Source organism: Schistocerca cancellata, chromosome 2 (genome assembly GCF_023864275.1).
Source record: "Schistocerca cancellata isolate TAMUIC-IGC-003103 chromosome 2, iqSchCanc2.1, whole genome shotgun sequence".
NCBI lineage: Eukaryota > Metazoa > Arthropoda > Insecta > Orthoptera > Acrididae > Schistocerca > Schistocerca cancellata.
Genome location: NC_064627.1, coordinates 372,840,767 through 372,868,562, shown reverse-complemented (window position 1 = coordinate 372,868,562; position 27,796 = coordinate 372,840,767).

Genomic DNA, 27,796 nt, shown 5'->3' with positions numbered 1-27,796 from the left:
GTAGCCATGTATGGAAGTGAAACATGGACGGTAAATAGTTTGGACAAGAAGAGAATAGAAGCTTTCGAAATGTGGTGCTACAGAAGAATGCTGAAGATTAGATGGGTAGATCACATAACTAATGAGGAAGTATTGAATAGGATTGGGGAGAAGAGAAGTTTGTGGCACAACTTGACCAGAAGAAGGGATCGGTTGGTAGGACATGTTCTGAGGCATCAAGGGCCGGCCGAAGTGGCCGTGCGGTTAAAGGCGCTGCAGTCTGGAACCGCAAGGCCGCTACGGTCGCAGGTTCGAATCCTGCCTCGGGGGGCATGGATGTTTGTGATGTCCTTTGGTTAGTTAGGTTTAACTAGTTCTAAGTTCTAGGGGCCTAATGACCTCAGCAGTTGAGTCCCATAGTGCTCAGAGCCATTTGAGGCATCAAGGGATCACCAATTTAGTATTGGAGGGCAGCGTGGAGGGTAAAAATCGTAGGGGGAGGCCAAGAGATGAATACACTAAGCAGATTCAGAGGGATGTAGTTTGCAGTAGGTACTGGGAGATGAAGAAGCTTACACAAGATAGAGTAGCATGGAGAGCTGCATCAAACCAGTCTCAGGACTGAAGACTACAACAACAACAACAGTTAGCGGAGATGCGTGCAGATTTCACGTTGACTATGGACTTCAAGCATGATCAAGCGAGGTAGCCTCATGGTTCAAGCACTATAGTCGCATTGTCGAGGGGCGCTGCTCGAATCCATGTTCAGCCACAACCTAAACTTATATTTCCACGGATCTACTTATTTGTTCTAAGGCTAATATCCGGCAGTTTTTCTGTCGATGTTACGTCAACGTTTATTAATTTATAAACACTGACAGAGGTCATGAAAGGAAAGCCCTCGCTTTGCCAACTAGATATCAAAGAGCCCACGTAGAAACACAAAATCAGAAACCAATAAGCCAAATAACAGATCGTAGAAGATTCCAGTTAAATGTCTCGTGTCTCGTAACGCGCAGCGTGCTAGCATGTGTGACATGGAGTCAAGTCAAATGGTTCTGAGCACTATGGGACTTAACTTCTGAGGACATCAGTCCCCTAGAACTTAAAACTACTTAAACCTAACTAACCTAAGGACATCACACACATCCATGCCCGAGGCAGGATTCGAACCTGCGACCGTAGAATTCGTGCGGTTCCAGACTGTAGCGCCTAGAACCGCTCGGTCATTTCGGCCGGCGGAGTCAAGTCAGATCTGGATATAATCCGAGCGGCGGAACAAAGACAGTAGCCAACCTAGGTGTGGTTCCTGAGCGGTTTCCCTCGCTCTTTTAGATAAATATTGGGACTGTCGACAAAATCAGCATTACAGAACACAAATAGATAAAGCAACACTACAAACAGATCACAATTTACGAAATTCACAGACAGATGGCGCACACGTCTTCCGTTACCTAGTCGACCGTGGCGTCAGGAAACTCATCTGGCTACAAAATTAAAATAATAATAAAAAGTATACTAAATGGTATTAACGCAGGACGTTGGAGTAACGTACGTGGTTTATGTGGGCGGGCGACATGTCGAACCAGGGGGTGAATGTACGAAGCACTTAGCATCCACGAAGGCTCTGCTGCCGATGCGAAACACACGAATAAAACTACATTACTACGTCGGCCCAAGATCATACCGGTATCCTGACAGCAGCTGTGCCTATCTGGTGACGATATGACGCTGTACACAGCAAATTTGTCCGTTCTGCGATGTTCAACATTTCTGCTAGAAGGAAGTGGCAGATAGCCTAAACCAGGTTACGTGATAGAATTCCGCCATCGTGAAACCTTGAGGTAGTGCAAAGAGAGCTCAATTTTGCATTCTCTGTAATAATCGATATGTGTATAAACTCTTTTCTCCATACATAAAATGTATACATCAAAACTGAACGCAGTTGCTTCTTGTACATGTGGGAACGTCGACGTCGGGCTCCACAGCATGTAGAGCTGGGGTGACCTTCGCGTCACTTTATCGCTCAGTTCATCGACTTGGTGACGTCATGTTAGACGCCTATCGAATGGAACACCTAGGTCCTTCGCCATGTCGTCCGCTTACAGCGCTAGCTGTATTCGTGGACCTATTTGCAAGTACTCTGTGTTCATAGCATACAAAATGGGTCAGAGCACCGAACCTTGTGGTCTGACGTGGAAGGTTGAGCGTTCCAAGGGAGATTTCAGGAGACGCAAGAAGGAATGCTAATATCTCCTGCAAAAGCAGTTTAGAGACGCTCGCGCATCACGGAGGTCGAATTTACTTCATTCGACCACGAGCACGGCACGAAGCACTCATGACGCTTTTACATTCTTATCAAACACATTTTGGTGATTTAACAATCTCTATACCTAATTTATCTATACCAAATTTATGTTTCCTTATCTCTTAAATTTTTATTTATATTTCCCTTGCACCCAACATATTATAATTCTTCAAACTGTGTTACCGCTTCTGGATTACGGCCAATTGTCTCGGAGTCTAGTGGTGACAATGGCGATAATTGCTGAACAGACAGTGACCTACACAGATTCGATCTTCTCTAGCGCCGATGGACGGAATTTCTGGAGATGCATTCCTATCCTTTCTTTTTCTTCCTCCAGGAACAGTTTTTAGGCTTTAAGTTTTTCGAAATATTTTTAAATATGCTGTGCGATATGTGATCCGTGGCGGCGTTGGCAGTCTTTGGATCCTCTGACTGATTGGTGTCCCGGTAGGAGGGGCGAGTGCAGCACTGGATAGCTCGGTTTGTCACTGTTTGCGAGTGAAGAAAAGGTGAGACCCGTGGAGCGGTTGGCGAGTTGGTGTTGGTACGATGTGGAAAGAGGTATGGACTGACGGGCCATTCTGTTGACATGTTGACCATTGGGGCCCCTTGCTGTATTCGGAGCCGTTACACTGTAGCATCCGTTGTGGCTGATTTCTAGATTTTGGAGACACAGTGCACCAGCAGTTTGTCTCCTGGAAAGTTCTCGCCGTGTGTGTGCAGTTTGGATATTGACGGCCAGAATAGAACCTTGAATTATGGCATATGGAGTACTAAAGAAGATATGGTGCATATTGTGTTTATTCCCTCAGTGAACCTCGCCTGTGGAGTTTGAAAGACGAGATTTTTCTTGCAGTTACTGTAATCTATTTGAAGCCGCGAGTGTAACGGTGCTCATTTTCTTGGCGATTTCTATTTGTATATGTATAAGAAGTGTTGTGTGGACAGGTGGTTTGTTAGAACTTCAGAGTTAGTCTTCGGTTACGTGAATTTTTACTTAGATGGGCCACTAACTGAAGTAATTTTTTTTTTCAACTTTTCTACTCCGGTTCTGCCAGCGGTACTTAATGTGGACTGGTGTTTCCATCTGTTGTTCGTTAGCTTTAAGCCATTCCTTATTTGTTGTAAGTTTTGAGCAATATTGAATCAGCTTTTTATCTACTAAACTAATATTCTTTTAAATTTGTTTTATATGGATTTAAATCTTGAGGGTCTGCAACCTCAATCTTATCTGTAAATGTTAAGCCTAAAGTCTGTGCCAGGCGGGTAAGCTCGTATCTGTTATTGTGTAGGTTCAAGAGAGCGTTCGATTTCTGTTGGTAAATCTGCTGGTTATCACAAGTGTCTTATCCTTTTATATTAGCAGTTTTAGTACATTAATTGAAATTTCTGCTTATAATCAAAAGGCTTAAGCCTAATTCACTTAACGTAGAGTAAAGTAATTGCTTAGGGGATGTTAGGTTATTATAAGGGCTTTATTAACTCTTGAAAAACCTGAAGAACTTACTGTCGAAGCCCCTGACTTTAGTGTCGTCATGTGTATGCTATTTGTTGACAGCCTTGTTTTCGGAGCCGTGATAGTGTAATTCAAGCGGCGCTAGCCCGCGCGTGCATACTCCTGTATTTCGGCCAGCCGCAGCTGCTAAACATGTTAGGTTTCCCGGTTATTCTATTTGATGGTTAGTTTTATGTAACTGCCTTTTCGAGCTTGTCCTGTCTTGCGATATAACTTAACGAACCTAAGAATCTATTTTCTGTATTTTAATTTACGAATATTTACTGCACTTAATTTTTCGAACGTTTAAATTCCATCTATAATTCACTTCTCTTGATAGTCCCTTGGCGTAAATTTGCTGCACACTTCGTGTAACTCACTAGAAGATTACCAGAATTAAGGTTATAAATTTGCCCTCTTTCTCGGAGGATGATTCTTGTTCTTTGTTGTTGTGTAATTTAAATTAGGAACCTTTACTTAATTCCACTGTTATGTGGTTTTTATTTAAGGACTTTACGGCCTTTTAAAATTTTGAATTACTTCAACTTCTCTAATGAGTTTTAAGAGTGGTGCCTGCAGGGGTAGGGGTGGCTTCGGCCTACTTATTGTGATGAACAGTAGTTATTTCAGTTATTGTTTTTCGGTTTTAAATTTTCTTATGTAATTGAAGCTTGTTGTTTAAACTGATGTTTCTCTTGTCTTAAGACTGCTTACTTAAGACAAACTTGGTATTCATTATTATATATCAGGTGAAAGAGAAGATTCTGGTTTTACTTATCATTCTGAGTGTTGGCATATTTTAAAATAAACTTGTAATTTTTTAAGGAAAAGTCATGTGCTGAGCCTGTGTTCGTCCTTCCACGTCTCCTATACTTTGTCCATCCTATGTTTGGACATTTCTGTGTATAAATAATGTTACTGTATTTTGTAAATCTTTGAATATATATAATTAACCATTCTTTTTAATGACAACAAGCAAAGGCTGACATAGACTTTTTTCAGTCCCGCTTCCGTTCTTAATGGCTGTTTGGAATTATCGCATATAAGTACTAAACAATTCATTATGTACGGAGACAGTAGGAATTCTGGACGAATATTTTAAGTACTCCTTGCAGCTGCAGTCCAGTTATGCAATCATCAGTCTAAAATACAACCATACCAGATTAAATAGTCCAGTAACCATAAAGTTTGGGGCATCTTCTTAAAATTCCTCGGAAATCAATAACACGAGTAGTACTGAATAAATACTGACAGTACTAATAAAAAGCAGGAAGTTAAAGAAGTTAGTATAAATACCTCAATCTAAGAAACTTTCTCTGCAAGGCACTGCCAGTGATGACACTGACGTGGAATTCTCGCACCCTCTGAGTAAAGCGAACAAAATCTGGGTAAGACAAACGTCACTAAGACAACAATAGGTTCACTGGAAAGTTAATGAAGCATTCACGGTTGCCATATAGTAATAGAATCGATCCCTTATAGAAAGAGATGAAACACCATAAGTTAGTTTACATTAAAAATAAGACATTAACTAGAATTAGATAGTGATATCCCATGTACTATACAGAAATTGTTCACTATACAAGTTCAGAAATATTTTTCTATCTTGTGGGGAGGACATTCCGAACAAACGATATTCACGCCCTAGTACAAATTCTTATATATATATGATATGAACAAATCATAAAAACGAATACTGTACTACTATCATAAATAGAGAAGTTAGGAAAATATGTAAAAATCAGTTTCAGGGTTCGACATTAATAGGGTTTTAGTAAATATGTAGCAAAAAAAGCTTCTAGATCAAACAGGTAATTCGAAGTTAAGTGAAACATGACTTTTCATTGCCAAAAACAAGGAAATAGATGGTCGGCAAATGATTCAGAAAACTTGTGTCACGGCTGAGTTGACTTACGAGGAACCGTAGACTTTCCCACGTAGTGGAGATCTCGCCGACGAGGACATCCAATGCAAGGACCGTTATTTTGGGTATCATTCCAATATTCACCTCAAGTGATTTAAATGTAAACTGAGTGAAATCTTACACAAGAGAAAGAGTGTTTAAAACGACGCTACTGACTTCCTGATTCCGCATTTCGTCTTCAAAATAAGCAAGTGGGAGAAAATGTCTTATTGAAGTATACGTTGGTTTCTTTTGCCGGTAAATAATATGTTGTTGTTGTGGTTCAAAAATGGTTCAAATGGCTCTGAACACTATGGGACTTAACTTCTGAGGTCATTAATCCCCTAGAACATAGATCTACTTAAACCCAACTAACCTAAGGACATCACACACATCCATGCCCGAGGCAGGATTCGAACCTGCGACCGTAGCGATCACGCGGTTCTAGACTGTAGCGCTTAGAACCGCTCGGTCATTCCAGCCGGCTGTTGTTGTGGTCTTCAGTCCAGAGACTGGCTTGATGCATCTCCCCATGCTACTCTATCCTGTGCAAGCTTCTTCATTCGCAAGTAACTACTCCACCCTACATCATTCTGAATCTGTTTAGTGTATTCATCTCTTGGTCTCCCTTTACACTTTTTACCCTCCAATAACAAATTGTTGATTCCTTAATGCCGCAAAACATGTCCTACCAACCGATCCCTTCTTCTAGACAAGTTGTGCCACAAATTCCTCTTCTCCCCAATTCTATTCAGTACCTCCTCATTAGTTACATGATCTACCCATGTAATCTTCAACATTCTCCTGTAGCACGACCTTTCGAAACTTCCAGTCTATTCTTGTTTAAACTATTTATCGTCCATGTTTCACATCCATACAGGGCTACAGTCTATACAAATACTTTTAAAAAAGACTTCCTGTCACTTAAATTTATACTCGATGTTAACAAGTTTCTCTTCTTCAGAAACGTTTTCTTGCCATTGCCAGTCTACGTTTTATATCCTCTCTACTTAGACCATCATGAGTTATTTTTCTCCCCAAATAGCAAAACTCCTTTACTACTTTAAGTGTCTCATTTCCTAATCTAATTCCCTCAGCATCACCAGACTTAATTCGACTACATTCCATTATCCTCGGTTTGTTTTTGTTGATGTTCATATTATATCCTCCTTTCAAGACACTGTCCATTCCGTTCAATTGCTCTTCCAAGTCCTTTACTGTCTCTGACAGAATTACACTGTCATCGGCGAACCTCAAAGTTTTTATTTCTTCTCCATGGATTTTAATACCTACTCCGAATTTTTCTTTTGTTTCCTTTACTGTTTGCTCAATATACAGATTGAATAACATCGGGGAATGGCTACAACCCTGTCTCACTCCCTTCCCAACCACTGCTTCCCTTTCATGTCCCTCGACTCTTATAACTGCCATCTGGTTTCTATACACATTGTAAATAGCCTTTCTCTCCCTGTATTTGACCCTGGTGACCTTCAGAATTTGAAAGAGAGTATTCCAACCAACCTTGTCAAAAGCTTTCTCTAAGTCTACAAATTCTAGAAACGTAGGTTTGCCTTTCCTTAATCTATCTTCTAAGAGAAGTCGTAGGGTCAGTATTGGCCCATGTGTTCCAACATTTCTACAGAATCCAAACTAATCTTCCCCAAGGTCAGCTACTACCACTTTTTCCATTCGTCTGTAACGATGCCGTGACTTATTAAACTGATACTACAGTCATTTTCACACCTGTCAACACCTGCTTTCTTTGGGATTGGAATTATTATATTCTGCTTGAAGTCTGACGATATTTCACCTCTGCATACATCTTGCTCACCTGGCGGTAGTGTTTCGTCTGGGTTGGCTCTCCCAAGGCTATCAGCAGTTCAAATGGAATGTTGTCTACTCCTGGGGCCTTGTTTCGATTAAGATGTTTCAGATGGTTCAACTGCCTCTGAGCACTATGGGAACTAACATCTGAGGTCTTCAGTCGCCTAGAACTTAGAACGACTTAAACCTAACTAACCAAAAGACAGCTCACGCATCCATGCCCGAGGGAGGATACGAACCTGCGACCGTAACAGACGCGCGGATCCGGACTGAAGCACCTAGAACCGCTGTGCCACCGCAACCGGCTTGGTTCTTTCAGTGCTCTGTCAAATTCTTTACGCAGTATCATATCTCCCATTTCATTTTCACCTACGTGCTCTTCCATTTCGATAATTTTGTCCTCAAGTACATCGCCCTTGTATAGACCCTCTATATACTCCTTCCACCTTTCTGGTTTCCCTTCTTTGCTTAGAACTGGTTTTCCACCTGAGTTCTTGATATTCATACAAGTGGTTCTCTTTTCTCCATAGGTCTCTTTAATTTTCCTGTAGGTAGTATCTATCTCACCCCTAGTACTCGTATTTGTCTTCTAGCCATCCCCGTTTAGCCATTTTGAACTTCCTTTCAATCTCATTTTGAGACGTTTGTCTCAGGCAATGGTCATTGGCGGTTGGATCGATCGGTTGGTCGGTCGCGCACTGAGACACAAGATGACTTGTCCGCCTTGAGCGTCGGCGCATGCGATGTCGCCACGTCAGTCCAGTGGGCCGTGCCTATAGCGAGGGGTAGTGGCTTCGCGGCCGACACGAGAGGAACAGGAGCCAACCTACGACATCGGTCTGGCCGGTGCGAGTTGCGACGCTGTGAGACGGGAGATCGGCGCGCCTTCCTGCGTCCGTTGAAGCGGCTGACAGCTGACGGTTCGGGAGAGCGATATGGGGGTGCTGCGCCAGGTCTTCTCCAGAAATCGCAGTTTATTAGAAGTTAAGTGATTGGTGATATGTTGTTTCATTTACTTGTTAAATTCTACTTATTTTCTTGCTGACGTCACCAGCCGCTTTGATTTGGGGTCGTCCCACCATTCTTCTCCGTTTGCCGTTATTTCACCTAGCACTTTTCCTCCTCTTCCTTTTCCTACTATCGAATTCCAGTCCCCCATGGCTATTAAATTTTTGTCTCCCTTCACTATCTGAATAATTACTTTTATCTCATCATACATTTCTTCAATCTGGCTGGGAGCGAGTTGGTATATAAACTTGCACTGCTGTGGTAGGTCTGGGCTTCGTGTCTATCTTGACTACAACAATGCATTCGCTAAATATATGGAGCACAACCTATATCGTAATGACGAGGGTTAATCTGTAAATACATACAGCGTTTATGAGATGTCAACGTAGTCAAAGAATTTTCTTATGGATAAGGGGATAATAATGATACAGGTTGCACAAATGTCTAATATTTCCTTGAGCGTAATATAAAGTTTATGGTGGGTGTGAGGGACGGTTGATGATGTTGGACATGGTGGTGGAACAATTTAGACATTCGTATTAGGTTTTTAAGAAGAGTTGCAACTAACAAGGAAACAACAACTTGACCCTGTATTTTAAGGAGAAAAGACACACTTGCAAGATGTCAGCAGTCAATCGCGCTCGGAAATTTGGGCCCTGAAGCTGGTTTTTCCTAGGAGCACGAATCTTGCGCCACGTGAACAGGAAAGGGTGTTTTGCGTCGATATTGACGCAAAACTTAAATACGTCGCTTATTTGTGTTTTCTCAGGTGAGTAAACCGCAAGCGCATTAATTATCCACTCCACATGTGCCGTCCTGGAAAGTGTTCAAAGCTTTACCTTTAAAGGCACATTTGCATGTTGAGCTTTTATTAGCAGAAAACGTAATTATAAGTAATGAAATAAAGAAATAATTTAAGCCATACATATAGTCCAAGGCTGTATAAATACTTAATGCAGCCGCTGAAAACATTTTAAGACTTTTGAACGTCAGATTATAGGCACCTTTTGTTTTCTAGGTCTCGTCCAGATCGGACGTGTCCTGGCACACCGCCGTTAATACTACATTATTTTATTAATACATTCACGAGCTGCAACCAATCGGTACTCGTAATTGCATAATGCAAGTCTCAATGTAAGTGTCGTAACTTAATTGCTTTTTTATTTCAGAATATACTGTTATTACTAACCTACGTATGTTTTATTTTGTATGTTTAGTTATTGTAAGATTGTTGGGTGACTTGGCATGGCAAGAAAAACGTCGTCCAGTTCGGTCCACCGTCGTCTTTGGGTGCTGTCTTATTACGAAGTCCGATTAGAGTGAAAACACAGAAGAAACACGGTTAAAATACATGAATGGATCTTTAACAGAAAAAGCCATGCTCAAGGTCTAAGAGTTTGTATGAAACATATTTTACCAACCCATAAACGTTGTTGATCTCTGTTTAATATTCATTACTATAACTCATTGTATTTTCTCGATCCAAATACGAACAAGCTAAATTACTCGTAAATTGGCTACTTCGTGTCTGGACGCATTTTTATATGTACTACATTGTCTTTCTTTTGTTACATGTTTACTGGATACTACAAACAGCATGCGAGACCCTATTATTAACCATTGGAATATATTGAAGTAAGACAAATTACTGGATTGTATGTCGACACTTGAAGTTACGCCCCAATTGCTGATACAAAGCAAGGCACCGCATCTTTGCATCAGTAATCTTTCCCAAGCGCTTAGCATTATCGTTGCTTGCTTGGTAGATCTATCACAATTTTGCGTTTCCGTAGCAGTGATTTAAGTTACATCGCAGTTTACGAAATTATTTTCATAATTCATACAGTGCAACAATACAGTTTTATCAGTTAACAATATGGTCGACTTTAGTTCTGTGCGACGTAATATGGCGTGCAGCCATTAGTGTTCAAAATTCCGCCATTACTTACGTCAATTATTTTCTTGTTCAGACATTGTCGCACAGTGAGATTAATTTTTGCGTTTATTTTGAATACACGTACGAGTTTAAATTTTTATTGTGTCATACGTTACGTGTGGCGTGGTATCGATCAGAAAACAATAAGCAAATATCGATAATCAGAAACTGCAAACACAGACGCCATCCGACTCTGAGATGCCATAAAATAATGAAAGTGACGTTACAGTTGAGTCGAATACTAACGAGCGACATATTATTAACTATTCTGGTGACTCAATATGCCTAAATCTAGCTCCGAACCCATTTTGGTGCCTGACGTCATGTCTAACGATGTGGCGGGGACGGAACAGTTGCACACCACTAGTATTGCAGTATGTTCGATGCTGTTATGAAACAGATGAACGAGCAAAAACACATAATGAATGACAACAAAAATCAGATGGAATCCATTCAGAATCAAATGACACAATATAAAGAGGACAGTGACGCACATATTGACCAACAGATGACGTCTACACGCGCCACTTTAGAAACAGCTCATGACGAGATGAAAACACGACATAGTGAAATTAAATCAGATTTAGCTGCACTTAAAACGTCAAACGATACTTTGTGTAGCCGTGTTGAGAAGATAAATAATAGACTGACTGGACAAGTGTCCGACCTCAACGCGATACTTTCAGAGCTTACATGGCAACAAGAAAACACAAATAAAGGTGTGACCGATATCCAATATGCGAGTCTGTAGTTACTCAGATTAAATCTTATCCGGCAGCGCATGATTATATAAAAACGCGTTTTGCCGACGTCGAAAACAAGGTTGACACAATTGACAAACAGCTTTCCGATAAAGTAAGACTACGCACATGCATCAATAGAGAATTTCACAGTTGGACAGAGCAGAAAGACGAATATTTTGACGAGTACGATCAAGGAAAATTGCCTGCTGTTGTCCACGACACTGTCACGGAATTTATAAATAACAACAAACACGTAATCAGTCAAGCAGCACAATCTGCCGCTGCGCAATCGAAACAGTTTGACAATTACGTACAACCAGTGTGCAATGACGGTAACAGCAACCGAAACGCACAGTTTGGCAATGAATACAAGTACATTTATGACGCATACGCACCGCACACTACGTACTCACAACAAGAACAGTACACACCTTGACATGACACACTGCATTTCAGTCGTGATAATTATCAACATTTTCCTTGCAATCGCCAGTTGAACTTTACAGTAATCGTTCTGAAACTAAACATTACTATAACACCAAAGAAGAGAAGAGCCTTATAAAACACAGACAATTTTAGCCATTTATACCTGAAAAATGAACCGTAGATCCTGTCATATTTCTTAAAGCCATCAGAAATGCATTTCCTCCTACGTGGAGTGATCGTAAGAGGATATCTTATGTTGTCGATTATATCCAAGGCGACGCAGCTGTATGGGCGTATAACGAAGCCGATAGATGCGTCTCGTACGAACAGTTTGAGACGGCTTTTTATCTAAATTTTGGTCACAATTTGTACAGAAACGACTTCGTAGGCAGATTGTGGATCCTGAACCATTCAATCCTAAGAGAAACATTAAATATGGGACATTTCCTTGACGCGTCGGTTACAATGCGTGACGTCGTACGCGCACTGAAGGCAGGAATGCTGTTTAATATCGAAGAAAAACTTCTGCACATCCCAGACAACGACTATTTTCTCACAGTGCTCGATTCTGTTGATATGCTTTACGAGGACCAGCGTTCCGTACGGCAAAACAGTTGCTACAGTGTTTACACCAGCGCCATGAAAAATACGCAGGCTACCCAACCCAATTCCGGCGAGCCGGCTGCTGTCGGACACACAAGCCAACAGAATCAACCACTTGAATCAACCACTTCACATGCCTAGTGTATATACACAACAGAACCAACAAGCTCAACACAACACAAACAGCAGTTCTTATTCTACTGGCGGCAGTCCAAATAAGAGACGGCGCAACAACAACAATAACTACTACTACGACGGTAGTAATAATTATCAGAATAGTAACAAAAATTTTAAGAGAAGCAAAAATAACTATCAGTCCCTACAAAACCAGCAACAGAGCTGGAGTAACAACAACTACGTTCCTCCGTATCAAAGCACCGCGACATCATCGCTGCAAAACAATAACACAGGCCAGTGGCAATTCCCGCCCCCCGCAAATGCAAACTCAAAACTGAAATGCATCTACGAAACCGCTGGTGAGTCAAAACATGCAAACGCAACGACTGCCGCAGTTTAGAATCTGGAATACACAGTACCCTAATGTAAATATTATCGTAGTAACTATTAAAAAAAAATGGTTCAAATGGCTCTGAGCACTATGGGACTTAACTTCTGAGGTCATCAGTCCCCTAGAACTCAGAACTACTTAAACAAAACTAACCTAAGGACATCACACACATCCACGCCCGAGGCAGGATTCGAACCTGCGACCGTAGCGGTTGCGTGGTTCCAGACCGTAGCGCCTGGAACCGCTCGGCCACAACAGCCGGCAGTAACTATTCACACTCTACCTCTGTCTGTGCCCGCGCCCACTACAAATGTGACAACGTCAAACTAAAAACAGTCACTACTGTGCCCCAGGTCATGGCTATGGAAGATTTGGGGGGTGACTTCAATTTAAATTTATTATTTGACATACCCACTTTGCAACAGAACAATGATCATGTACCTGCCAGTTGTATACAGTAAACATTATTAGTCATAAGGTATAATCATGACGAAAACTTGTCTGGTGAACTGTTACAAGAGAATATAAAATGTCTTTCATCATCCAACGAAATTATTTTGGCCTCAGCTACTGGTGTTGTGGGTGGTATTCCCACTACCATTATTCTGTACTCAGGAGCGGCTGTCTTGTCCTATGACTTTTCAAAGAAAATGTGTGAGTTTGAACCCATATCAGAGTATTCTGTCCAGAACTGAAAGTTTGATCTGCCATAGGCAATAAGTCTTGTAGGGTTAAGAAACAGGTGTTTGTGACAGTCAAGGTGGGTAATGGAATGGTACAATGGCCGTTCCTCGTCATCTAAAACCTGATCACTAATTGTATTTTAGGTTTAGATATACTGTGCGAGAAGAACAGCACTATTGACGTAAATGTATACTTAGAGATAAGGGCAGTGAAATTTCAATTGACCTGGATACCACGACTCTGAAGCAGATAAATGTTGTACAGGGTACAAGATTCAGTTAATACAGGATTCTGATGATGTTGACACATAGACACACGCACCTGATGCCGATATTGAGGACTTCAAAACTTTAATTAGTAATGAGTTATCGGAAACCACAGCTGTCAAACATGATGAACGTAATGTACTTTATGATGTTTTTTCCAAGTATATACAAGTATTTAGCAAACGACCAGGTGTAATCAACACACGTGTGTATAAAATAGAAGTTAAGGCTCACCAGATTTTCTTCCTCAAAACCTATAATAAGTCACTATCCCAACATCCTGCTGTGTGGCATGAGTTGAAACAAAAGTTAGAGTAGAAAATCATCGAACCTTCCATGTCACCTTACTGCAGCCCTTCACTTGTTGTAAAGAAACCCAACGGGAGGTCAGAGTTGTTTTGGACGCTCGTGCAATTAATGAGATTATTTTACCTGTTCACACGGAACCTGAGAATTTAGAGGAGCTACTCCAGAAATTTTTAGATTCTAAGTATTTTTCTACGATAGACCCGAACAATTCGTTCTGGCAAGAGGGAATCACGCCAGATTCCAGAAAGTATACTGCATTTATATTCGGGGGGCGAACCTATCAAATTTGTGTCCTTCCCTTTGCTTTCAACGTCAGTTCAGGCGTGTTTATCACAGCATTGGATACCGTACTTGGTGATGAACTGGCTGAATCAGTTTGGAGATGACCTGCTCATAGCTAGTAAGACTTGGTTTGAACACATTGATACTTTGCAAAAGATTCTACATAAATTCACGCAAGCTGGAGTGAGAGCTAATCTCAAAAAGTCGAAATTTGCTTGCAGTGAAATTAAGTACCTTGGACATGTTATTAATGCTCAAGGTATACGTCCTGGCCCAAGTAAGTCACATGCAGTCAGGAATTTTCCTAGTCCACGGACTAGAAAGCAACTGAAATCTTTCCTTTGACTTTGTTCTTTCTTTCGACTATTTTTTACCACACCAACTTTTAAACAGCAAACATCTATAGAACCTACTCAAAAAGAATTAGATATTGATATTGTCTGACCAGTGTCAGAAAGACTTTGATAGTATTAAGCATGTTTTGGTTAACGCAGACATTTTGATCACCCTGATTTTAATTTAGATTTTTGTATGACAAGTGACGCCTCATCCTATGTATTGCGCTGTTATTTGTTGTAAAGAACGGAGAACAAGAACATGTGAAAATTATTGGTTTTGCGATCCGCACACTTAATGAATGTGAACACACTTACTCTACCACAGAACTTGAAACACTCTTTATCATGTGGGACTTCAAGAAAATCAATTATTATTTGTATGGTAAGCACACTAAAATTTATACTGACTACCAAGTTCTCGCATTTCTGTTAACTTGCAAGCTTGAACATCCCAGATTATCTCGCTGGGCTTTATCTTTGCAAAACTATTCCTTTGAAATTGCATATATTAAGGGTAAAGATATAATCATTTCCAACGCTTTGCCTCGTCTGCCTCAAGGCTTGAATGAGTGTAAATCTGACCTGGAGTATGTGAGTGATTACCGAATATTTCTTATGCAGGATAAGCTATATCACCAGTATTATATCGACTTATGTAGAAATATGTCAACGTTGCAAAAATCTGATCCTCAATGGAATACAGTAAGAATTTTATTCACAAATCGGTCTGACCATCCTCTGTCTAACCGATATTTGATACATGACGATATTTTATTTTATCACTGTCATCCTGAAGCCACTACTTGGTGTGTTTGTATTCATAAGGATTCTGAACGCAACCTAATTTCGGACACACATTTTGTTTGGGGTCATTATGCTACAAAGAAGTAAAGCTTAGTATCTACTGTTACTTTAGCAATATGAGACGTAAAATCCACAGCTTACTCAAAACATGTGCGATTTTTCAAAAATCTAAACCGCTGAACTTGTCTACCAAGACTGTTTTGCATTTTGTTCTACCCGGTAGCCCTCTAGAACAGGCTGTTCCAACCGAGCTCCATGGAGCCGGAGCGCTCACTGCAGCAGCTCGGAGCCCGCGTGGAGGGGGAAAGCGAACTCACTGCCCCCTGGCCGCGTGCAGCCGCAACTGACGCAATAATCCGTGTTCAGTGAAACCTATGACTAGTCGCGGGGGCCCTGTACCTCTATTGGAGGATACCTTTCTATTCATTGAGATGGATGGTCGTCCGCAGTGTCTTGTATGTCATAAAGTATTTAATTCTGCGAAGAGGTACAATATACGACGACATTACACACGTCTTCACGCAGCGCACTACGATCAGGTAGAAGGCGTTGCACGCAGAGAACTGGTAGCCAGGCTTAAGAACGACATACAAGGAGACGTAAGTTTAAAAACGGTTTCGTAATACGGAGGGTATCAAAACATGCAACATAGTTAGTGTTCAGTAATGCGTTTATAATTTTCAGGTGAATGAGAGCGGAGAAAACACAACTGAATCTGCAATTCGAGCAAGCTACATGTCGCTCACATCATTGCGACGAGAGGCAAGCCGTTTTCGGTGGGACCACTCGTAAAATCATGCATGGTAGCAGTTGCAGAAAGGGAGGTGCAGGCAATTGAAGGGGTTTGCCTGTCGAAGCAAACAATGTCTCTTCGAAACCTGGACATGGCAGTGGATTTAGAGACACAGCTCAGGAAAAAGGCGAAAAGCTTTGTTGCATTTTCGCTAGCGCTTGACGAAAGCACCGACATATCGGACCGTGCTCAGCTTGCAGTCTTTGTGCGTGGTGTCGACATGGAGCTGTGAGGACCTGAAGAACTCTTGGATGTGATACCACTCGATTACAACGCAACAGGACGTGACCTTTTTTAAGCTGTTTGTGAATCAGTGGACAATATGAATTTGCCGTGGGATAAGCTCCATTCTGTAGTGACAGACCGTGCACCACAAATGATCGGGCGTCACCAAGGTTTTGCTTCTTGTTTGAAAAATAAACTCAGGGACGAAATCGGGAAAGACATTTTGACTCTTCATTGTTTTACTCACCAAGAGGCATTGTATGCTGAAACAGTAGAGCTAGGTGTCGTAATGAAAGATGTCGTGAAGTGTGTGAATTTTGTGCGGCGTCACGGTATGAATCATTGCCAATTCAAAGGATTCCTGAAAGATATGGAAGCGGAGTATGGGGATATACCTTACCACAGTACAGTTCGTTGGCTGAGTCGGGGAAAAGTTGAAACGTCCCCTTAGAAAAATTAATGAATTACTGTACTGATAAATCTCTTACATTATTTGATTTTCAAACAGATGAGCAAAACTGAACGTACTCAGAAATTACTCTCTTTACTTATTCTGATCAACACTAAACTGACACACAATATTTTTACCGAAACGCAATCTGACTTTCAATAATCCCTACAAAAGAATTGCCCTGACTAATATTAACCTATACCTTTCATAAATCACTTACCTCACAAAATCTCCATTACTCGAACTACTGCAATACAGCGAGCGCCACTACTGCCAGCTAAATAAAAGATTCTAACTACTGAAGGCACTAACTACTAATAGGCATAGTTGGCAAATGAAAGATTTTGATAAAGAACAAACAATGTACTTACCTTAATAGCGTTCAAAAGTCATAATATATATAGCAGTTCATGACATCCAGTCTTACAAATTTACTGTCTCTGTCCAGATCATCCGCTCTCAAAACTCCGCCACCTCTCTCCCCACTTCCACCACTGCTGGCGGCTCACCTCCAACTGCGCAACGCTACGCGCTGTTAACATCCAGCTGCCCAACACTACAATAGCAAACAACAATGCAAACCAGCCACAGACTGCACACAGCACAGCCAGTGATTTTCATACAGAGCGCTATGTTTAGTTACCAATTAAAAAACCTAAACAGCCTACCTACATAGCCCTCATGCTCCCCACAAAAAATTTTACAAATTGTTTTGGGCAGTGGCCAATACAGATTTGAAGAAATTTTTCATAATTACAATAACAAAGAAATCAAATGCACACACTTATTGATACAATGTTGGTCAGAAGCTAAAATTTTCTCACAGTCCATGAAGACAGTCCTGATCATCCATCACAGTATTAATTGCAGTGTTTTTCTCGAAGTCTGAGCAGTAAAAGAAAATGCACATGGAAGTAGTGGATTTCCATGCAGTCTTGAAGAAGTAGTGTTGTCCTTCCAACAGTTAGACTCTTGACATGTAGACAGGTAATGGTCCACAACACAGCAAACCCACAGCAGAGTCAGTCGAAGTTTTGAAGAATATTGATAGGTAGGTCATCACAGAGCAGACCCACTGTAGTCCTGGTAGAGATTATGGTATTGGTGGGCCACCAGAGGAGCAGACCCACTGCAGTCCTTGTAGATATAATGGTATTGGTGGGCCATCAAAGGTGCAGACCCACTGCACACGGCCAGCAGCCATCTGTTGCGACTGTGCAGGTGCACAATCACCATCGAAGAGTCTTGCGGATAATATAGCAAGTCCATAAACCACCACTTGTGCACTCACAAAGTTCTTGGAATTGTCCTTAGAATCAGCAATGCTGTTAAACAGTCCCTTGCTGAATTATTAACACACGTGCAAACACTAACAGTCCCAATTTCTCATCTATTCTGCATATACTATGACCAACAGAATCGTTTGCAGTGAAATGTAGCTTAATTTGAAGAACTGGTGTCTATACAATTATAAATTTACAACATAAGAATACAATTACACAAGGTACAAAATACATCATTAAACAACATAACAATACAGATAACATTTGTAGTAATAGGGGCTTTACAAAAGAATAGACATATACATCAGTGTTACAGGAATTATGACATAAATAAATAAATAAAATAATGAGAATAGTTTTTGAAACATTAATTTCACACATGAGAATTGAAACAGAACAGAATTAATAATATCTAAACATCTTTACAAAGTAAATAACGTAGTATTAGAAAAATTCCACAACATATCTCTTATCAGATAAACACATAAAGACAGGAAGAACACAAATACACAAGGTACACAGACACATAGTGGAATGACACAAAAGGACAGTACAGGGTTTGTTTTCAGTGTGACATTTGGTACTGCAGTCCAACCCAAAACTTCATTTCATAGATGTTTCCTCTTATTACACTTTTTTTTTGTACCTTGTCAATGCATTACTTCCAATTCATCACAACTCATTCTCTTATATAGCCTACCCCCTCTTAAGCTAACTTAAATCTACTGAGCTCAGATGCTAAACTAAGGGACGAGGCAATGCAGCAGCACAAAACAATTAACACAAACAGCAATGACAAAAAATGCAAAGTGGCAAAGCAAGCAGCAATAAATATAAATTAGCAAAGCAACTGCAATATTGCAACTAATATAAGGCAATGTGCAGCAAACAAGAAAAATAAATCAGTAGTAAAACTGGCTAAACAAAGTAATACAAAGTGAAATTGAGTAGCACTATGCCTGGCAAACAGCAGCAGCAAATGCTATAACTTATACCTAAATATGACAAAGCTCAAGCAGAAAAAATAGTACACTAAAGACAACAATGCATATAAGGGAAATGTCTATTCATATCATAATGTCTATGTAATTAAAGTGGTGCACCACATAAACTTATTCTACAAAAAATTACCAAGTACTTGAAAAGAAAATTATGTATGCAGTTACTGTTATTAGTCCCTTCGTATTGTTCTTTCCTTTCCATGCGCTCCTTTTTCGAAGAATGTCGATCATAAAATTGTTATTTAACAGATCTGTTAACAGAAAGTTTTCACATTAGCAAATGCATTTAATTTTATGTTATAAAACCAATGCTGCAACACAGCTGGAAACCAGATATCAAATGAAATAAGCAACTATCTAAAGCGAAGCATAAAAATATCATTCAATAGTCTTGTGGCATTTCATAAGTTACTAGAAATTTTCTCAACTCTCGTAGAAAGCCACTTGTCATAATCAGGTGTGCAGATGTAAGAATTTTTCCCATCAATTCATAAGCATTTCAGTAAGTAGCACAAAGTATGATATGTTTCCAAGTAACTACGATGCTTTCTACAAAGGAATGTCAATAGCGATGTTAATGGTCTCCTTTTTTCTCCACCTGTGCCTCTGAAAGGCACACACTAATGGCTTTTTTCCAGGTGACTGTCATGCAGCTGGGTGCTTACAGTGCATTACGTCAAGGTGACCTACCTTCCTTACCGGAATATTTACGACATCAGTTTCCGCTACAGTGACAGTTTGATACAAATAAAATTTCACAGGTCGAAATATTTGCGTTACAAATCTGTAGAAACAAAATCCTATAAATGTAACAGTGTCCAACAAATTTTCGGCGGCATTGTGATACATTCACGCATGTACACACATTTCATAACTCTTAAAGTACGATTCTTGGTTTCCAACATCCTTTTTCACATATCAGAGTTCCTAGTCACTACTCATTATTCCTTACCTTATTACACATATACATATTCGTCAACACTTCTTCTATATTTCATCATAATAAATACGTAACATAATCAAATTCCTCATACAGCATCAGCTCATTGATCGTAAACATATTTCAACAGCATAATATACATCGTCATCGTAATAATAACATCATAAAACCTCAGCCAAATCTCAAAATCGTCGGAACTTCCTCCAATAATTTCAAAACCTTCAATAAAATCATCTACCTCAAACGTACTTCAAAAATCATGATCCCTTACCAAATACGACATTCAAAGCTCTCATAGTATCACAACGGTTCTAAAAAAAAAATATGAACAGTTTACAAAGTATAGATAAAATACAATTTCATAAGTGTGAAGTTATCCAACTGTGTAATTACGTAAACATCGGTCACTGATGTAGTACAAAAAAATGTTTGTCTCTCTCAGTTAAATGATCATATAGCTGTGTAATTGATGTGTTAGAGAAATATGGTACCGATGTGTAAAGTTGTATAAGCAAACACCACATCAGCTAGGGCTCCTTGTGCTTGCCAAACACATGTTACACAAAGTAAGCGTGTACCCCCCTGAGGATTAATGTAATTATAACTTCAAGTGTTACAAATTACAGCAATGGAATGAAATGTATCACGGAAAACCTTTGTATCTTTGTAATTCAAAAATCTTTAAAAATAAATGTTTTAAGTACAAACTTAATCACTCAAATATGTGTACTGTAGCGCTGGTAGAAAATGTGCCAAGTCTCGTAATTATCGTCGTCTGTAAGCAAAGTTCTGTGTAAGTCAATGTACTTACCTCATAATAAACAAAAGCGAAATGCTATGGGTATAGATATCGTAGTTATTACGTACATTACCGTGATCAAGAAAGTACTATAGTGTAAAGTATTGTTGTGCTACGAAAAAGGCTGTCTCATTGTAGCTATACCACAAAAGTTACTACTAAAACATGTTTTACTTTCCAGAAGAGTTCAGAAAAACTGTGCAGATATAAAACAGATACAGCACAAAAGCAATAATGTAAATTGTGTCACACATTAGTAGCGTCGTGGTATAATCGTGTAGCTGTCAAAGTAACCAAATACTAAGTCATCTTTAATCTCACAGAAAGTACTTCACATAAAGAATGTCTTTTCAAGTAAACCAAAATGTTGCATTAAAATCTCATTAGCAGTATATGTTCTAAGTAATTAAGCCATATATTCGTTACGTAATAGTGCAACTAACCAGCAAGAATGTACAAATAACAACACTGCGCCGTCTGTTCACTATAACAATACATTCGTAATTACTGTTTCAATAAGTTCTAATGGTTCTTGACTGGACAGTTAACTTCAAACATTGTTGCATGTTAACAGTTTCTAAGTCTGACGAAGCATACTAGTAATGTGAAATGAAAAATTTTATAGCAAAGACTAATTTAAAAAGCAGATTATCTCTCAATAAACTGTAACACATGTGAAATGTGGTGCAATCCTTTACCCTTTCTAGTACGCCAAGTTTCAGCCTCAAAGTAATTATCATGTTGTATACGTCGGTAAGGAATGCTAAAATTTTTCTCAAGGTTAGCGTCTATGTTATTTTTCATTGAGCCAGCCCCCACACGTGGCTACCTGCGGTGTGAGTCATTATCTGTCTCTTTGTTGGCGCGCGTTGTTGCTGGGATTAGGAGACCTAACTTCTACAAATTGTTGAGAGGGCCCTGCCCTGTTTGAATCCCCCAGTTCTGATGAAATTCAGGTCTGTCGATTTGTCGGTAGTTTACATAGTTTCTTTTTTGTCGGTCATGTGGTGAAGAATTTCTCTTAGAATCGTAACTGCACGGTGGACCGTTGCGTGTGAAGTTATTCTGTCTCCCTTCATAATAACTACTTTTGTTCCCATATTGCTTGTTTCTATGGTTATCTCCGTCGTATTCATTACTACAGAAATGTGATGTTTCTCTGTAACTATTATTCTGCCAACGGTTGTCATATGGGTGGTGTCTGTTTTGGTCACGATTTACATTGTAAGAATAGCCTTGTGTCCAGTTATTATTTCTTTCATCGCGGAATTTTGACGGATGTGACCTTTAATTGTTGTGTTCCTTTTTTCGCGTCCTGAGATTGTCAGTGTCAATTTCCAATTCTTGTAAGAGTCCCTGAAAAGCTTCAATGTCGTCTTTGCAACGTCCTTCCAAAATAATATGTCGTAAATGTTCAGGCAATTTGATTAAGCAAATGCGGATGAGTTCTGAAGGGCTGTATGGGTTTGAAAGATACTGATTCTTATGTAACATGTCTTCGAAATATTTGACAAGACTGGAAAATTCAGATTTTTCGAAATGTTTCATCAGTATGATGCTATGTTTTACTCGGACTTGAGTAGCTTGAGACCAATATGCTGAGAGGAAGGCATGATAAAATTTTCCTTCACTGTGACAATCGTGAATGACCGATCGCATTCTCACAGCTGGTTCATTCTCTAAGTAGCCACACATAAATTCTAACCTGTGCTCCAATGACCAGTTGGGAGTAAAACAATGAGAGAATTGATGGAGCCATGCTTGTGGATGAATGTCGTTGCCAGAATTCTTAAACGTTTTGAATTTACGTGTAGTAATAAACAGCTTATAGTCAAAATCATCATGTCGGCGAGTCGCATGTCGGTCATCGTTACGTCGTTTCGGCGGTTCCATCTCAAAATTCGGTGTACCTTGCCAATTTCTTTCATAATTTCCGAAGTGCCCTGTGTTATTATTTTGTCACTATTCCGTATTTCTATGTCCCTCTTCCCGTGTTGGAGCGCGAGTCTCCTCTGAAATATGAAATTCTTGTATTATTTGTGCCAACTGATCTTGTACTTCCCGGATTTCTCTTTTGTGTTGCGTATTAATTTGATTCTGATTTTGTTTGAATTTCTTAATTTGTTCATATTCTTCTGTGTCAGTGAAGGTTACAGGTCTTGTGTCATTCAGATCATCATCTACCTTTGTAGATAAGTTAGTGAACTGATCTGAAAGTTCGGCTACTTTCTTCAATAATGAACTGATTTCCTCAGTGTGTTTTTCTGAACCAAGTTTCAGAGTGTCCATTTGTGTTGAAATCGTATCTACTGTGTCCTTTAAGTTTCCTGAGCTTTTCAAGTTGCATAACCAAATCAGTAGATGCAACTGAGTAAATTTTAGCTCGCAAGGTGTCGTGATTTTCATGAACAAGTTTGCAGTTCTTTTATGGCTGCTTCGTGATTCTGCAATGCCTTTTCATGACGCGAAAAAATAGGTTGAAAATGCTCACAAATTTGTGTTTTTACGTCATTACAGACTTTTTGACATTTCGATTCGATTTTAAGTAACTCAGCAGTTAAACCTTCATGTGTTTGTTCAAGCGAGGCGTCTAACTTTTGAAGCTGTTGTTGCGACTGTTTTTTATTTTGTTCCATTGCGTCTAACTGTTGCTGTGTTTGTCTCTGGTGTTGTTCCATTGTGTCTGACTTTTGAAGATTTTGTTCCATTGTGTCTAACTTTTGAAGATTTTGTTCCATTGTGTCTAACTGTTGCTGTGTTTGTCTCTGACTTTGTTTCATTTGTTACATTAATTGCAATAATAATGTATTAGTGTCTGGAATCTGCTCCTTTATGCTCTTCGGCAGTGAATTTGCACCGGCAACATTCACATTTTGACAAGCAGAAAATGTGTCTTGATAGGAGGTATGTAGATGACACACTACTGTTAGTAAAAGGAGATACCAAAGACATCACAGACATTCTTAATCATTTCAATAATCTAAACGAGAAAATCAAATTTACAGTGGAACATGAGCAAAATAAAAGTATCAACTTTCTGGACCTAAATATTACAAGACTCAACAACACATGCACATTCAAAATTTATAGGAAAAAAACACAATGACTGACACCACAATCCCTGCAACCTCGTGACACCCAAATATCCATCAACAGGCGGCATACAGGTCAAGAACTGGAGATATATTCACATTACAGAAAATATGAAGATAAAATATTAAATGAAAACCTTGAAAGTTAATCAGTGAATTTCCTCAGAAGTTTCGATAGTATACTTAAATAAAACTAGTAAAACATAGAAATAAGCACAATTGTATGATCAACATAAGTAATTCATGAGCCAAATTAATAAGATAAATAACCTCTGTACAAAAGCTTATCATAATCTGTGGAAGACATACACTCCTGGAAATTGAAATAAGAACACCGTGAATTCATTGTCCCAGGAAGGGGAAACTTTATTGACACATTCCTGGGGTCAGATACATCACATGATCACACTGACAGAACCACAGGCACATAGACACAGGCAACAGAGCATGCACAATGTCGGCACTAGTACAGTGTATATCCACCTTTCGCAGCAATGCAGGCTGCTATTCTCCCATGGAGACGATCGTAGAGATGCTGGATGTAGTCCTGTGGAACGGCTTGCCATGCCATTTCCACCTGGCGCCTCAGTTGGACCAGCGTTCGTGCTGGACGTGCAGACCGCGTGAGACGACGCTTCATCCAGTCCCAAACATGCTCAATGGGGGACAGATCCGGAGATCTTGCTGGCCAGGGTAGTTGACTTACACCTTCTAGAGCACGTTGGGTGGCACGGGATACATGCGGACGCGCATTGTCCTGTTGGAACAGCAAGTTCCGTTGCTGGTCTAGGAATGGTAGAACGATGGGTTCGATGACGGTTTGGATGTACCGTGCACTATTCAGTGTCTCCTCGACGATCACCAGTGGTGTACGGCCAGTGTAGGAGATCGCTACCCACACCATGATGCCGGGTGTTGGCCCTGTGTGCCTCGGTCGTATGCAGTCCTGATTGTGGCGCTCACCTGCACGGCGCCAAACACGCATACGACCATCATTGGCACCAAGGCAGAAGCGACTCTCATCGCTGAAGACGACACGTCTCCATTCGTCCCTCCATTCACGCCTGTCGCGACACCACTGGAGGCGGGCTGCACGATGTTGGGGCGTGAGCGGAAGACGGCCTAACGGTGTGCGGGACCGTAGCCCAGCTTCATGGAGACGGTTGCGAATGGTCCTCGCCGATACCCCAGGAGCAACAGTGTCCCTAATTTGCTGGGAAGTGGCGGTGCGGTCCCCTACGGCACTGCGTAGGATCCTACGGTCTTGGCGTGCATCCGTGCGTCGCCGTGGTCCAGTCCCAGGTCGACGGGCACGTGCACCTTCCGCCGACTACTGGCGACAACATCGATGTACTGTGGAGACCTCACGCCCCACGTGTTGAGCAATTCGGCGGTACGTCCACCCGGCCTCCCGCATGCCCACTATACGCCCTCGCTCAAAGTCCGTCAACTGCACATACGGTTCACGTCCACGCTGTCGCGGCATGCTACCAGTGTTAAAGACTGCGATGGAGCTCCGTATGCCACGGCAAACTGGCTGACACTGACGGCGGCGGTGCACAAATGCTGCGCAGCTAGCGCCATTCGACGGCCAACACCGCGGTTCCTGGTGTGTCCGCTGTGCCGTGCGTGTGATCATTGCTTGTACAGCCCTCTCGCAGAGTCCGGAGCAAGTATGGTGGGTCTGACACACCGGTGTCAATGTGTTCTTTTTTCCATTTCCAGGAGTGTATAATGTTATCTCTGTGAACTACCTAAAGAAGATCTTTGTTACTGTTTTGTTTACATAATATATTTTCGATGTGTAAAGTGTACAAGTTGTGTGTGATGTTAAGTGTGTTTGAGACTCTACACAAATGGACCATTAGAAAACTGTAAGTACAAATTGTTTTCAAAGTGTAGCCACTAACCTCACAGAAAGAATTGATACCCAACTAAAAATCGCGTTTCTTATGTATTACAGTAAAAGTCAACAAAATGAAGCACACTCACACACACTGACAACATCAAAAGAAATGGCTTAACACACATATAAAAACGCACTTGAAAATGGGAATTATTTCTCGAAACGCGTCGTGCGAATAGTAAAATAAAGAAAAATCGTTACTGGTAGCAGTTATAAACAAACCTATTGTATCTACAGTCGCAGGCTTTGAAAAACCATTTATAATGGATCAAATCAGATTATTAGTGCCAAGCCAGTCAATGAAAGCTATATATAAATCCAAATCCTCAAAATGAAAGTACTAAAAACAGTTGCACACATAAGATTCAACAAGCACTATCAACAACTAGGCATAATTCCGAAATATATAAAAGTGAAAATATGTTCTAGCAGCAACATAGCAAAACTTATAAAACACAAAGCAGAAAAACTCTGGCTGAAAACCGAAATAAGGCAGTTACATAAGAAAAAGGACTTACTAAACAGAAAGCTACTCAACATGCAGATAGAAGCAGCAAACAACATGGAACCTACAGTTTATGACAGCATTTGCAGGCATAGCCAGGACATAGTCGTCAAGGAGTACTTGATCATTTGCAACACACATAACAAGAAACTACAGACCTTGACATCCAAACAAGACAAGAGATCCAACCTTGAGATAACTGACAAAAGCAAACACACATTTTACAGTAGAGTGGTGAACGACACTGACATAAAGTTCAACCAAAGAGAAAACGATCTACTCCAAAAATGACTAAAATACAACATAAAACCTAACCTCAACAACCATACACTGAAACAGGTTATAGCTGCAACTAAAAGTGCAGCAGATGTGGCAAATGTAAATTCAAATACAAAAGCAGCAACAGGTCACAAAGTAAGCAAGCTTCTTGAGAAAGAAATGAATAAAGATAAGTTTAGATCTAAATATACAATTAATGATACAAAAACTTTAAAATCTATAAATAATAAACTGACAAACAACCAATCCATAGTTGTAAAGTCAGACAAAAGTAATACATTAGTTGTGATGAAAGAAAAAGAATACATAGACAAAACAAATGAATTTTTTGCTGCTAATAACATCCAGCACATTGAAAAAGACCCAACCAAAGAATTCCAAAGTAAAATTAAGGAACAATTAAAGAACACGCATTTCCTGTTGACAGAAACTGAAAAGAAATACCTTACATGTATGAATCCAAAAGCACCACACCTAAGAGCACAGTAAAAATACACAAAAATGGATACCCGATAGCTGGCCGCGGTTGTCTAGCGGTTCTGGCGCTGCAGTCCAGAACCACGGGACTGCTACGGTCGCAGGTTCAAATCCTGCCTTGGGCATGGGTGTGTGTGATGTCCTTAGGTTAGTTAGGTTTAAGTAGTTCTAAGTTCTAGGGGACTTATGACCTAAGATGTTGAGTCCCATAGTGCTCAGAGCCATTTGAACCATTTTTTTTTTTTTTTTTTGATACCCGATACGTCCTGTGGTCAACTCTATAAACAGCCCAGCATACAAACTGTTACAAAAACTGAATAACATACTGGTGAAAAATTATACATATGAAACAACATATTCCATAAAAAACAGCATGATTCTAGCCAAAGAACTAAGAACCAGAAAGCTCCCCCAAGATGCACAGTTTATATCACTTGACATCACCAACCTTTATTCAAACGTACCCATACAAGAAACTCTAACAGTAATACAAAAGAACCTTATGCAACACAAGAAACTTTCATACACAGAGATTGTCGAATTTATGGAACTCCTTCAGCTAACCCTAAGTTATAACTACTTTACCTTTAATGACAACATTTATAAGCAACCAGATGGCCTAGCAATGG